This window comes from Podarcis cretensis, assembly GCF_951804945.1.
Source record: "Podarcis cretensis genome assembly, chromosome: 4".
NCBI lineage: Eukaryota > Metazoa > Chordata > Lepidosauria > Squamata > Lacertidae > Podarcis > Podarcis cretensis.
The window spans coordinates 81,783,347-81,796,579 of record NC_137173.1 but is presented as its reverse complement, the minus strand read 5'-3'; the positions used below and the strand labels follow the sequence as shown (position 1 = coordinate 81,796,579).

The 13,233-nt window shown below is 40.8% G+C and overlaps 1 long non-coding RNA gene across 1 annotated transcript; it reads left to right on the top strand.

The window, feature by feature from the left end:
* The first annotated feature begins 173 nt into the window (after positions 1–173).
* On the top strand, positions 174–13,171 carry LOC307214362. Its single transcript, XR_013837981.1, has 2 exons — positions 174–1,269; positions 4,227–13,171. It is a non-coding gene; the product is annotated as an uncharacterized lncRNA (long non-coding RNA).
* Positions 13,172–13,233: the final 62 nt, after the last annotated feature.

The following is a 13,233-nucleotide window of genomic DNA, read 5'->3' as shown; positions in this document are numbered from 1 at the left end:
GGGCGAAGCTTCGAGCGGCGTCCGGAAAAGCGCTGTTAATATCAGCCGCCTCGGTTCTGCGTCCGATTCGTCTGATTCGCTCCTTCCATCCCCTCGCCCTGCCGTCCTCCATTTGAGTTTACCAGAGGGGAACCACCGTTGAGTTTAGCTGGGCTCACTTCTGAGTATTATTATTTTATTTTACTATTTATACATCTTGTTGGCTTTCGCTAAACGCCATTGGGGATTGTACTGTTAACATGGGGAAGTGGCAGGGAGCATTCTCTGTGCCTTGCTCATAGGAAGGCACCTTAGAGAATTACAGCATACTTTGCCATCATTTCTCTGATGAAAATAGGGAACGTACTGTTCCATAATAATAATAATAATATTTATCCCCCCCCCATCTGACTGGGTTGCCCCAGCCAGTCTGGGCAGCTTCCAGTATATATAAAAACGTAAAAAACTTCCCTATACAGAGCTCCCTTCAGATGTCTTCTAAAGGTTGTATAGTTACTGATCTCCTTGGCTCAGGGCCCCCCAAACTCCATGTCCTCCAACATTTCTCTGATGAAAATAGGGACATCCTAAGGAAAAGCGGGACATTGCAGTATCAAATCAGAAACTGAGATGGCTGCTGTAAATCTGGGACTGTTCCTGGAAAACAGGGACCCCTGGAGGGTTTCTGCATAGCATTGGAAGGGACCACAAGGGGGTAATTAATCGAACCCCCTTCAATGCAGGAATCTCTACTAGATCATACATGGTAGATGGCCATCCAACCTCTCCTTAAAAACCTCCAAGTCCACCACCTCCCGAGGGAGACTGTTCCACAGTCAAACAGCTCTTTACCATCAGAAATATCTTCCTGATGTTTAGTTGGAGTCTATACACTGACTGACAGCAGCTCTTCAGCCCTCCTTGAAGATGGGCAGGGTTGAACCTGGAACCTTTCATATGTGTGGAGCATGTACAGAGCCTGTACATGGCTCTTCCTGGTGTGTTTAGATTGATGCTTAGGAATTCCAGAGGAGTCACCGTGCTGATCTATTGGGGCAGAAGAGTGAAGGAGGCTGTTAACAATAATAAATTTATTGTGGCATAAGCTTTCCTGGACTAGAATCTGCATCATCAGAACCCTCTGCACATCTACTTGAAAGTAAGTCCACACAACACATCAGGATTTATATCTGAGTATACATGCAAATGGTTGGCTGCACAGTCAACATACCAGTCCAATGCATACCAGTCCAATGCATGCCTACAAACTTCATTGGTTCTTTCTCCCAGGTAAGTGCATCTGTAAAGTTAACAAGGCAGAAAATCATGTATGTTTTCTCAGAAGTATGTCACAGTTAACTAGGACATACTCCCTCATAAATTTGCTTAAGATTGAAGTCTTGATTGATTCATTGCCTTGCTTCTAAATGATGAAATTGGAGAAGGTAGACAGTTGTTCTTAAACAACAACTTGCAGTTGCAGAGTCAAAGGATACCACATTATTAAGAAAGCAAAAGTTACATTTAATTGGAATGGGAAACAGCTGGTGCAGTATTGTAAACAATCAAATCATTATTTTCTCAACTTCGCCCCTTCCCCCAGTCTGCAATATGAGGATATTAATAGCGACCTTGTAGAACTGCTGGAAGGATTACTGAAATAAAGTACTGTACATGAAGCACTTTGAACACAGGCTGACCCATCTTCAGAACACTCAGAAAATCCCCACTGGAGGAAGCCACTTTGATCTGTAACAAAGCTTAGGTGATTAACTACTAATCAATTAACTAGGTATTTAAACACTAAATAATTGACTACCAGTACAGTCCTAAGTATGATTATTCAGCAGTAAGTTCTATTAAATTCTTTGGGTTTTAGGAATAAATATGTATAACTGCAATCTTAGACTTCTTAGTTTGCCTATGCATATTTATTTCTGAGTAAACATAGAACTTAACTTTTGAGTTATCATACCTAAGACTGAGAAATCTCATCCTAGATTTGTGAGCTGTTAGATAAAGTTTTCCCACATTCTTAAAGAGTAAATTTCTTGGATGCTGTAAAAACTTCCTATTGTAGTTTTTCATATGTTTATGACTAAGCACTGAAAACAGATTATGGGAACCATCAAAAATACTTTTGGAGGACGTGCTTCATACTTGCAAGCCTGGATTGCTTCCAGATGAGGCTTCTAATGTACAATTGCTATGCCTCCTTAATGCAATTTTATTAGATTTCCATTGTAACTGTTTCCATTGTTTCCATTCCATTGTAACTGTTATCGTCCTACATTTTCATATAACTGAGACTCTTGATTTCAGGGTTTGGGGTTCGAGCCCCACATTGGGCAAAGTAATTCCTGCATTGCAGGGGTTGGATTAGAGATGATCCTCATGGTCCCTTCCAACTCTACAGTTCTATGAGTCTATGCTTCCTCTATATTTTTTCTTACCATTCAAAATCTGTTAAGGAGGTAAATACTGCCAGCTCTTTACAGATAATGGTAGGACAATGGAAGGGGTTGTCCTTGGATAAGGTAATTACATGTTAGGTATGTTCCTTCTTTCTCTACTGCTTGCTATGCTTTTCTGGTTTTGGAGCCATTTCATGTCATGCACCACAAATCCTTTCTCTTGATCAACCAATTAATTGTTTCCTGGAATGAGATTTCCTCAACCCACACATTTCAATTTAAGCTATTTAATTAGTTGATCACACTGTAAACAGCAGTGCTTGCTTCCAAGTACAGACATGTAAATTTTGTCTGTAATCCTGTAAAGTTCCAATCCTCTAGCCATGTACTTGCTTCCTTAGAAAATCTGTGTAGGTTCCACCTATAATCCTGGAAGGCAGGCATCTGTCAGCCCTGTGCTGTAGACACTATGTAAAAAAGAAAAAAGAAAAAAAAGTGGTACTTAACACTAGTCCTAGTCGGATAAACCCATCAAACTTATCTGACAAGAGGAACTTAGGTTTATTAATTTCAGTAGGTCTACTCTGAGTAAGATTTGGTTGAATACAGCCCAGAATTGTGCTGTAGTAGATAGTACAGCTAACAAGCAGAGAAAATTGTGTTGTTCTAAATCCAGTTGTGGAACTGGCTACATTAGAAATCTGGCACCCTCAGGTGAAATCTACAGGAATTAGAGCCCGATTGTGTAACCATGCTTACTTGGAAGTAAGATGAGCTGCAATCATCTTGACCTGTAGTGTAGGCACTCTATAGACACAAATCCAGGTGCATGCACACAAAAATGGTGCTAAAATGGTTCTGAGAAGCACATGCTTCAAAATGTCAGAAATATGGTTGAGGGGTGGTGAAGAGGACAACACTGCTCACACAGCTATGCCATGCCCACCATAGGTATGTAATATAGTGGGATGCACACATCGAGCAGTGCAAGATGAGTCCAGAATCATGGATAATGGCTGCTTGCCATTCTGCTTTTAGCTTACAGCAGAAGAACAATGGTAGCACTATGAACTCTCTATCTGGAAGCATCCTGACAGATTTCCAACTGTTTCCAAAATCCTGTCCTTAGGAATGATTCATACGGACAGCAGAAGGGGCTATATCTACTTCTTAATGTTTCTTTCCCCCTTTCTGCTATCACATCATAGGTTGAAAAAATAAATAGCAGTCATTATTTTCTGCTATTGCCCCGTATGCATGCATGTTATGTCTTTGTTCTCCCGTTGGTGACTCTTGTCGTTTCTTTTACCCCCTCAAAATATTTGCAGAATAGGTGGAGTAGGAGTAAAGCAAGTGTTCACATAAGGAGGCTATTCATAAAGTACAGCAACCCTACCTTGGCCTCATTTCTGTAAATGTTATGAGCTCACAGGATGAGAGCCCTAATCATAACAGAATGGCTAGAATCAAAAGAGCTACTTTAGGTTCATTGAAAGAGCTGGGGTATGCTAGTGAGATTTCGAAAAACCTTTCTCCCCTTAGAACAGCAGAGCCCCATGCCAAATCACAAGCTGCTTTTGAAACATTTTTCATTTATAAATGCAGCTTATTTCTATGGAACATGGAGGGCTGCTGTTCAATAAATGCAGGGCTAATGCTGTCTTATGTATTTTTTAAATTGCACATAGAGTATAAAAAAATCTAATGTTCTAATTTGAGTTGCTGCTTAGCCCAAAACCCTCCAACCGAACAATTAAATTGGTACTTAATATTAAAAATTGTTCAGCTCATTCTGGGATTTTACAATGTGTCTTGTTTTTATGTGTGCACAAGTCTTAAAGTCTGCATCTGCTTGGGGGAAAGCCAAGATTCTCATGGTTTCACCAGCTGGGTCCTTCCATCAAAACACTCCAGATAAAATTGGTTCAGCTGGCAAGCTTGTAGAAGTTACTGTTCCTCTATAATGGAAAAGTTTCAAGTGACTGATACTCCTAGTGCTAAGATTACACTGACCTCAAAGACTGCAATTTTCCATTGGGAAATTCCAAAAGCTGGATTTGCTTAAATGTTTAGTCTTGCTTATATATTAACACTTGTTTAAAAGAAAGAGAGGGAGAGGAAGAGGAGAAGAAGAAGAAGAAGAAGAAGAAGAAGAAGAAGAAGAAGAAGAACTAGCCCCAACCCTTTGTACAACACAACAGCAAGGGATCCTGGGGTCAGTGCCGAGTCTGGTTTGGAACACGTGAAAAGTGCTTGTACGTGACTCTGCCATTAAGCAACTTTAACAAGTTCATAAACTAAAACATGGTGAGTTAGGAGTTCCAGGTGTTGGCAGAATGAAAATTAATATTCTGGGCTTTTCTAGTGTAGAAATATAGCAAATAAGAGTTTCTCAGCCTTTGTCCCAGTGACACATGATTCAGAATCGGAATAGCATGTATTGTGTTAGTCCATATACTATAGCAAAATAAAACAACTTAGAAGACAAACGATTTACTTATGTAGCAATATAGGCATATTTCATGTGTGCACATTGGTGTCTGTAATGCTACACACCATAAAATGTGAAGAGAAGATACTCATTTCCAAGCAAATGGGAATCTCTTAGCTGCCTTGAATCTTTGGCCATTTAGTTTCATCGGAGGTCCATTGAGCTCTAGAGTTAAAAGAGAGAAAGAAAACTTTTTATTTATCTACTTTTTGCACACCATGAATATTATTTATTATTATTATTATTATTATTATTATTATTATTATTTTCATAAAATATATACACTGATTGTACAAAAACCTCAAAGTGGTTTACAAAAATTGTAATTGTATGTGCTTCCATTGTGTTTCCTTCTTTCCTGCCTTTTTTTTCTAAACAAAAAGCCCCAAATGTTGTAACTTTTCCTTATAGGGAAGTGGCTCCATCCCCTTGATTAGCCTTTTCCCAACCCTTTCTAGCTATACAATATTATTTTTGAAGTGAAGTGACTAGAACATTTAGTTTAAAGAAAATATTTGATATCCTCAGATGTTTTTCTTCTTAGAAGGGCTTGATTTTTATCTATCCTGGGTAAGGGTGGATCTTCCAGAGATGTGCATGCAGACTGGCCCAACTGGTTATGACCAGTCATTTCACTTACAAGCTGGGCCTGAAGGGTTGTAGCTTTTTGTCCAGTTGATAGCTGGAGAAGCAGGAAGGTGTGGGGAAATTACTAGGGGTCTATGAGGAAACGTTGACTGACATGTAGCATCTGCAGCTTTTTAGCTTTGGAAGAAGAAAAGGCAAACAAGGGGGAAGGGATGTGATATAGAACAGGCTTCCTCAGCCTCGGCCCTCCAGATGTTTTTGGCCTACAAATCCCATGATCCCTAGCCAGCAGGACCAGTGGTCAGGGATGATGGGAATTGTAGTCTCAAAAACATATGGAGGGCCGAGGTTGAGGAAGCTTGATATAGAATTATATGTATGGTGTGTAGAAAATGGATAGGCCTCTCACATAATACTATTACCTGAGGTCACTCAATGAAGCTGAATGGTGGGAGGTTCAAGGCAAACATCTTCATACAGCACATTGTTAAAACTTGGAATTTGCTACTGCAAGATGTGGTGGTGGCTACCGTTAAAAGCAGTTTTAAAATGGGATGAGACAGATTCACACAGAATGTGGTATCAATTGCTACCAGTGGGCTTATACTAACTCCAGCATCAGAGGGTCATATGCCCTTGAATACCAACTTCTGGGCATGGCAGGAAGCATGAGTGGAAGAGTACTGTTGTGCTCACATTTGACTTGTGGGCTTCCTAGAAGCAACTGGTTGGCCACTGGGAACAGAGTACTGGACTGGATGAGCATTTGACCTGATCCAGCACAGCTCTTAAGGCTCATGCCAGAATTCTGTTGGGCTAATTATAAAATAGTGTTGACCAGTGGGGTATCTAAGTAATTTTAGACCCTAGACTTAATGGTCATGTGGCAGGGGTGGGTGGGTTAGCCAGTCATGTTTATGAACTCAGCCTCAAGGTCCAGCCTTAGCTGAATCACTGCTGCTGAGCAGATACAACTTGGTATTGGCAGGCAGTGGGTGTTCCCATTGCTGGCTGTATTAAGCATACTTTTCACAGGTGGCAATGTGGGACAGGGTTTATTACGAGTAGGTGATCAAATGTTAATCTGTAGTATTATTAATCCCCTTTCAGTTCAGGAGAAATCTGAATGTTGGTCTGCTTACAGTCTTTGACCTCCAGAATTCTGCAGGGTGCTGGAAACCTAAACTCAGTCATGGAGTCAAGGACACTGACCAGGTTCTTATTCTTCAGTGTTAAATGCATATACAGTGGTAACTCGGGTTAAGTACTTAATTCGTTCCGGAGGTCTGTTCTTAACCTGAAACTGTTCTTAACCTGAAGCACCACTTTAGCTAATGGGGCCTCCTGCTGCCACTGCACCACCGGAGCACAATTTCTGTTCTCATCCTGAAGCAAAGTTCTTAACCTGAAGCATTATTTCTGGGTTAGCGGAGTCTGTAACCTGAAGTGTATGTAACCATAGCATTTCTTTTTGTAATTCAGTATTGTAGTTTGCCCTTTCATTATAGAATGGAACTATTCACTAGATGTGACTTTAAAAGTTTTAATGCTTGTATTATGTTTGTTTATTGTAGAATAGTTATCCAATTTATTCTGCCTCTGCACTCTCCTTTTGCCAATTGACTTCACTTCTGGCTCTCTTTCTGAATATAACTGTGAGCCCTGAAGTCTAATTTAGTAAGTTTTATTGAAGTACTGCTTAGGGGGGAGCTAGGAAAAGGATCTTATTGTGTTGTTAGAATAATTAATATGTCTACTGCTTCACAGTGTTTCCCAAACATCCCTTTTCATTTTCCCTGCCTTTCTGGACCTCTTGAACTGATTTCTTCTTGCTACTTGCTGTTAGTGTTTCCTTGAGGCCCAGCAAAGGATATAGCTGGGTTAAAAAGGTCTCATTGTCGTGCCAAAATAAATATTTGGAATACTGAAGCACAGTGGTTTCTTGTCTTTTTGTTAACGATTCAGGGCATTGTAACTTATTTTGTCGGCTGAAAAGTGCATTGCAATGATTAATCTGATGTGATAATTAAGTTGATTCCTTTGTAGCTTATGAAACCAGGGAGCTCTGAATGACTCAGTCCTCTGCCACATCTGGAAAAAGCATTATATATTGCAAATGGGGCTTGGAACGAAAAGCTGCTGTGTATCTGCCCCTTTTAACAGGGACACACTCTTTTTCAGAGTTCTAGCCAGGCTCTCCTCCAGTATTTTGTCCCTCTCCCTAATTTTCCAACCTGTGTGGAAAAATTATGCTTCCCCAAATGACACTCAGCTTTCTGGGGTCATTGAAATACCAGAGGGTGTTTGTTTGGTCCTCAAGTTTATCCATTGTTGCTGTTATTTTGTATTCCTGCGATCCTTGGGGTTCCTTGAGCATGCTGATAACTTAATTTTGGTTTGTCATTGATTCTTCTTTTGGCTACATAGCTGTCCGCACGCAACATCTGAGTTCACTATTAGAGGGGGTGATTCTGTTAATAATCCTTCTCTTATGTCACTTCAGCTGTTGTCTTGTGGGTCAGCTAGTCAGTCCTTTGTGATTCATCTTACCCTTACATACTGCTGTGTGCCATGAATGAGATAGCTTATAAACAAAGTGCCTGCATTGGACCAATATTTCTGCTTGCTTTTGAATGTTAAGCCATCTTCATGTGTTAGTCAGACAAAGGTCATGAGTTTTCCTCAGCAAGTAAAATTAAATTTATAATTGGAAAATACTTTTAGAATCCCCCCCCTCCCAAATAAGCCGTGTTGCTCACAGAGACTGGCACACACACACCACCTCTCCTTTGCCTGGCATTTTGACTAATGTTTTGAATAACCAATAAGTGGGTGTGATACTTCTGGACAGATGGTCAGAGGGTACAGGAAGCCAAGATACCATCTATGGACATGATGTGTATCTTAGAGCATATATCTAGATATGAACATTAAATGTCTAGAAAGGAGCCAAGCGGTTTCTTGGTACCTGGCTGGATTTATCAAGTTCATGTACATAAAGCTGTGTACACACCATACATTTAAAACACATTTGAAGCACATTATTTCCTTCACATTATTCTGGGCACTCTAGTTTCCTCAGAGTTGGCACAAGACATTTGGGCACCTGAGGCAAACCACAGAAAGGGGTGAATGAAGATCTACATCAGAAACAAGGGAGGGAATTAAGAATTATGTTGGGATCTGCTACCCCTGCTGATTCTGCTACCTGAGGCATTCACCTCATCTTGCCTCATGGGTGGGCTAGCCCTTAGTTTACTCATTTACAATTCCCAACAAGCCTTAACAAACTACAGTGCCCAGAATACTTTGAGGGAAATAATGTGCTTTAAAGGTACAGCATGTACACAGCCTAAGACAAGGAACTGGAGCTATTCACCCATTGTTCACCTGAACAATTTTTTTTCCATGAAAAAGGAGCCTTGAAGTTGTCGATGGGTAGTTAGCACCTTGATGGCATACTGAGCAGCAGGGCCAGATTTAGGTTTGATGAGGCCCTAAGCTACTGAAGGTAATGGGGCCCTTTATATGTCCAGCTGTCCTTTGTCAACAACAAATTGTCACTGTTTTTTGTGTTGAATATCTGCTATATGGTAATTTATGGACCTAATAGGTATCTAAAGCCATTTGCACATAACAAAATATGCATTTTATCAAAGTAATTGTTGAACTGAAATACAATTAAGAAGTCTATTAATAGTGAAAAAAAATTTTGAGGGCCCTAAGCTATAGCTTGTTTAGCTTATACGTAAATCCGGCACTGCTGAGCAGGCACATAGATATCCAACCCTCTGTGTTAAACGTCATAGCCAAAGGCTGGCTGATCACAGATAGGATCTCATTAAAATATTCCCAGAACTGGTAAGGAAACCCGGGAGAAGATAATAGGTATCTTAACTCAACAATTTTATTTTTACAGAAAGGGGGGCTAAATATTGAGAGTAAATCAGTAATACTGTACTTCAGAAGTGTTACAATAACCTAAGGACCAACTAACACTTCAGTGTGGCAGGCATGCTTTGGGGGTTTACACCAATGTTCTTTGTGGGAAACACAAACTGTGAAGGGAGACATGTCTTCTTTTTTAAGAAGCATGTGGTGGACACCAAGTATACTGAGAAACCGTGACTGTCTGTGGTGCCTGTCATACTTTATGTGTTCCCCACAGGTAAGCGTGTGTACTGCTGTACTGAATTGGCTCCAAGAGGAAGGATAATTCCACCTTGCACACCGTGATCAAAAGGCTCCTATTGGAAATAGTTCCGCAGCACTAGACACTGGATTAACCATTTTTTCTAAATACACTACATATGCAAGCAACTGTGGCAAATTTTAGAAGCGTTTTGACAAGTATAGGGAAATAATAGAAAAGCATGTCATATGAGTGAGAGGGGACTGAAGTTCCAGACTATGATTCAGCATGGGCAGGCTTGTACAGTTTGTGACCCTCCAACTCAAACAAGCCAATGCAGCAAGCCAATATCTTGACGTACTTCTCCCTGCTTTTTTCCAAGCCAGACAGGCGGCTATAATAGAGGCTTATTGTGTTCCTATCAAGCATGTTTAGCTGATGGCTGCATTTAGCTTGGTGAACAACAAGTTGCAGGCATGGCTGTTGTGCGTCCTCTGCTTTGATAGCCGTAAATATAATCTGTGGCTCAAGTCAGGTGCAACATTATTCACATCTTCTCTTTCTCCTCTGGCTCTTCCTTGTTCTAGTTGCCCAGCTCAAATTGGTATGGGTATTCTTCCTCTTCATTCAGGTACCCATTGTTGTCAACCTTACTTTTTGTCTGCTCTCATTTTTAAATTAACTGTTAGACATATGACTCAGATTCAGTGTAGCCATTATGCCCCCCCTTTTTTGTATACTACTGTCATCATTTTCAGTTGACAGTTTAAGCCATGGAGCTTTTCTGAGATACTTTGTACGGTCCTGTGTTACATTGCTTATATAAAAAACTATTCAAAATAAAAGCAAGCTAAAACTATAACAGATTGCAGAGCTAAAAGATAAACAACCTTACTCATTGCCATATTCATTCTGAAATGTTGTTTATATAATGCTTTTTATTTATTTTTTACTTTGCCCTGCTCTTCAGCTCAAAAGCCTTCCAGAACAGTTAAAACACAATCGATGAAAATTAGACAGTTGCTGCCTTGAGCAGGCTTACAATTTTAAATGCTGTAATGGAAAAAGGAGAAATTGTGAAAGGAGGGAAACAAAGGAATGCACACACCAATTCTTAATAGTTTGCCGGATTTTCAGGTTCTTATAATGACCAGGAATGGAAACAGTTCAGGGAGAGGAGGAGCTTGATGGAGCTATATTTTTCCTCCCCATCTCTCCCTCAGCTGATGAAATGGCTGTTGCCCAGTGACCACTGAGAGAGGGACTCCATGGAAAAGCACAACCCTGTTTCAGACCTCTGTCTTTGTCTCTCTGTGCTATAAATTGATGGAATGGCTGCTATTAGGTGATAGTTGAAGAAGGGAAGACCAGATGGAGCTGGTCTTACAGTCAACCTGATGGAAATACCATGCTTCCCAACTCTCCTTCTGCTGTACTGAAGACTGTGGGCTGAGAGGCTTTGGCTTAGGGTCTCCTGCGCTGACAGATATGCCACCTCCATGGGGGATATCTGGACACACTATATACACAGGTGAAACATGCAATTGGTGGAAGGTTGTGTGTAAAGCCCACCATAACAAAGCCTTGTAACTTGCATGGAGGGAAAGATAAAGAATGTGTTTATTGAATAAGAATCAAATATCTTGCATATACCTTCTCTCTCTGCCTCTCTCTGCAGGGGTAGCCACCAAGGTTCCCTAACTACTAGATGGCCGGTCTAGAAAGAGGAAGACTGAGAAGTAAGGAATGAGGCTGTGGCATCAGATGCATTATGCTGCTCCAGGTGACCTTCTGTTCTGCTATGGCCTGGCATGCTCTGGGGCTGTTTGGGGTGATAACATGATCAGGAGGTGTCTGCCATGACATGCTTGATGAGGTGCATGGTAGCCATCAGCACATTAGGAATGTGCTCACAATGGCCTGGGCACTGACATGCAGTAGACATCCCTGGCTTGAAATTTTCAGAGCAGCTAACCCTCATAATGATGATGACATTGCCTTTAGCATAACTAGTTGCAACATACCTGGTGTCAGGGAGGCTTCTCCTCCATTCTCCTGATGTCTACGCCCCCAGGCACATGTGCTTGGCCAGCATGCCATGGACTCACCAACCCACCCACTCACCTTAACCCATGGCCAGCTTCCTCTGTTCCCTTCCCAGCTGCTGCATACGCACCCTCAGTCCCTTGACTAGTTCCTGGATGATGATGCCAATCAGATTTGTGGTCCTGGTGTGGCTCTGGCTTCTCTTTATTAGAACGTTGGGAGCATCCTGCCCCAGACTTTTTCAGTCAGTATCTCAGTATGGGCTATGTATAACATATCCCCCCCCAAGGTTATTTGAACCAATGTCCCTGGGAGCGTTCATTGATGTGTCCCTACCAGCTTAAGGCTGCCACCCTAAACAAAATTATTAGAGAGTAAGTCCCACTGAACCCAGTGAGAATTACTTTTGTGTAAGCGTGATTAGGATTGCACTGGACACCACATACATAATTCTTATGAATGCTTATTCACATGTGAGAGCAGTTTTGGTCTATTATGATTTTCCTTCTACACTGCGGATAGCTCAGTTGGTAGAACACGAGACTCTTAATCTCAGGGTTGGGGGTTTGAGCCCCACATTGGGCAAAAGATTACTGCATTGCAGGGTGTTGTACTAGATGACCCTCGTGGTCCCTTCCAATGCTACAATTCTATGTGAGAACAGTTTTTGCCTGTTTTAATTTTTCTGTGTAATTTCATTTCAGGGCTTAATATCAAGCTGAAATATTGCTCCCTATCTAGTTTTGGCTTATTCCCTCCAAGTTTTGTTCCCTCCTGCCCTTTTCTAGTAATCAGGTATATATGCTTGAAAGCCTAAACAACAGGGAAGAACCTTGAAAGAAAAATGAAGAGGTTATTGCTTAATTGTTAGCATTGTATATCAAGTAATGTCTGATCATTCAGCAAGGCAAAGAAGTGCCAACCTCTCTGTTCTCAGGAAATAATGTAGGCCCACAGTTTTGTTGACAAGCACATCCTGGAGTATTTTGGGAGTATGACAGACTGCCTGAGGGAGGGGGATTGGGTTAATTTCCGTTGAGTACATCCTGTGCGAATGGAATGGCTTCAATTAAGAGTGTACATTACAGAAAATACTCTTCAGTTTACAACTGCTGAGAATTCTAAGTATGCTAATTGTGTGTGTGTGTGTGTGTGTGTGTGTGTGTGTGTGTGTATGCATTTTAAATCAAGAGAATATGGTCTTCAGTCCATTTTGTCCAGATGTTTTAAATCCTTTACAGATGCTGGCAGTGTTACTGGGCTTCTGTATCCCTATAATTTAATGGATCCTGAGGACAGTATGGAGAGTAATAGTACTAAGGTTAGAATACAAAATCACATGCAAGAGCACAGTTCTATAGAATAGCCACAAAAAGTGCTGAAGGCCACAGAACTGTAATAGCAATGGTGAAAGGAGGGAAAGAGGTAACACCCATTCTTAAAAGTTTGCCAGTTTTATACTATATATTATATTGTATATATTAATGAGAATATGTTTGCAATAAAGTAGGCAAAATATCATTGTCGTTGCAAAGTGTATATTTCAGAGAGGCTTGCAAAGAACCATGCAGCACAAAAATAAT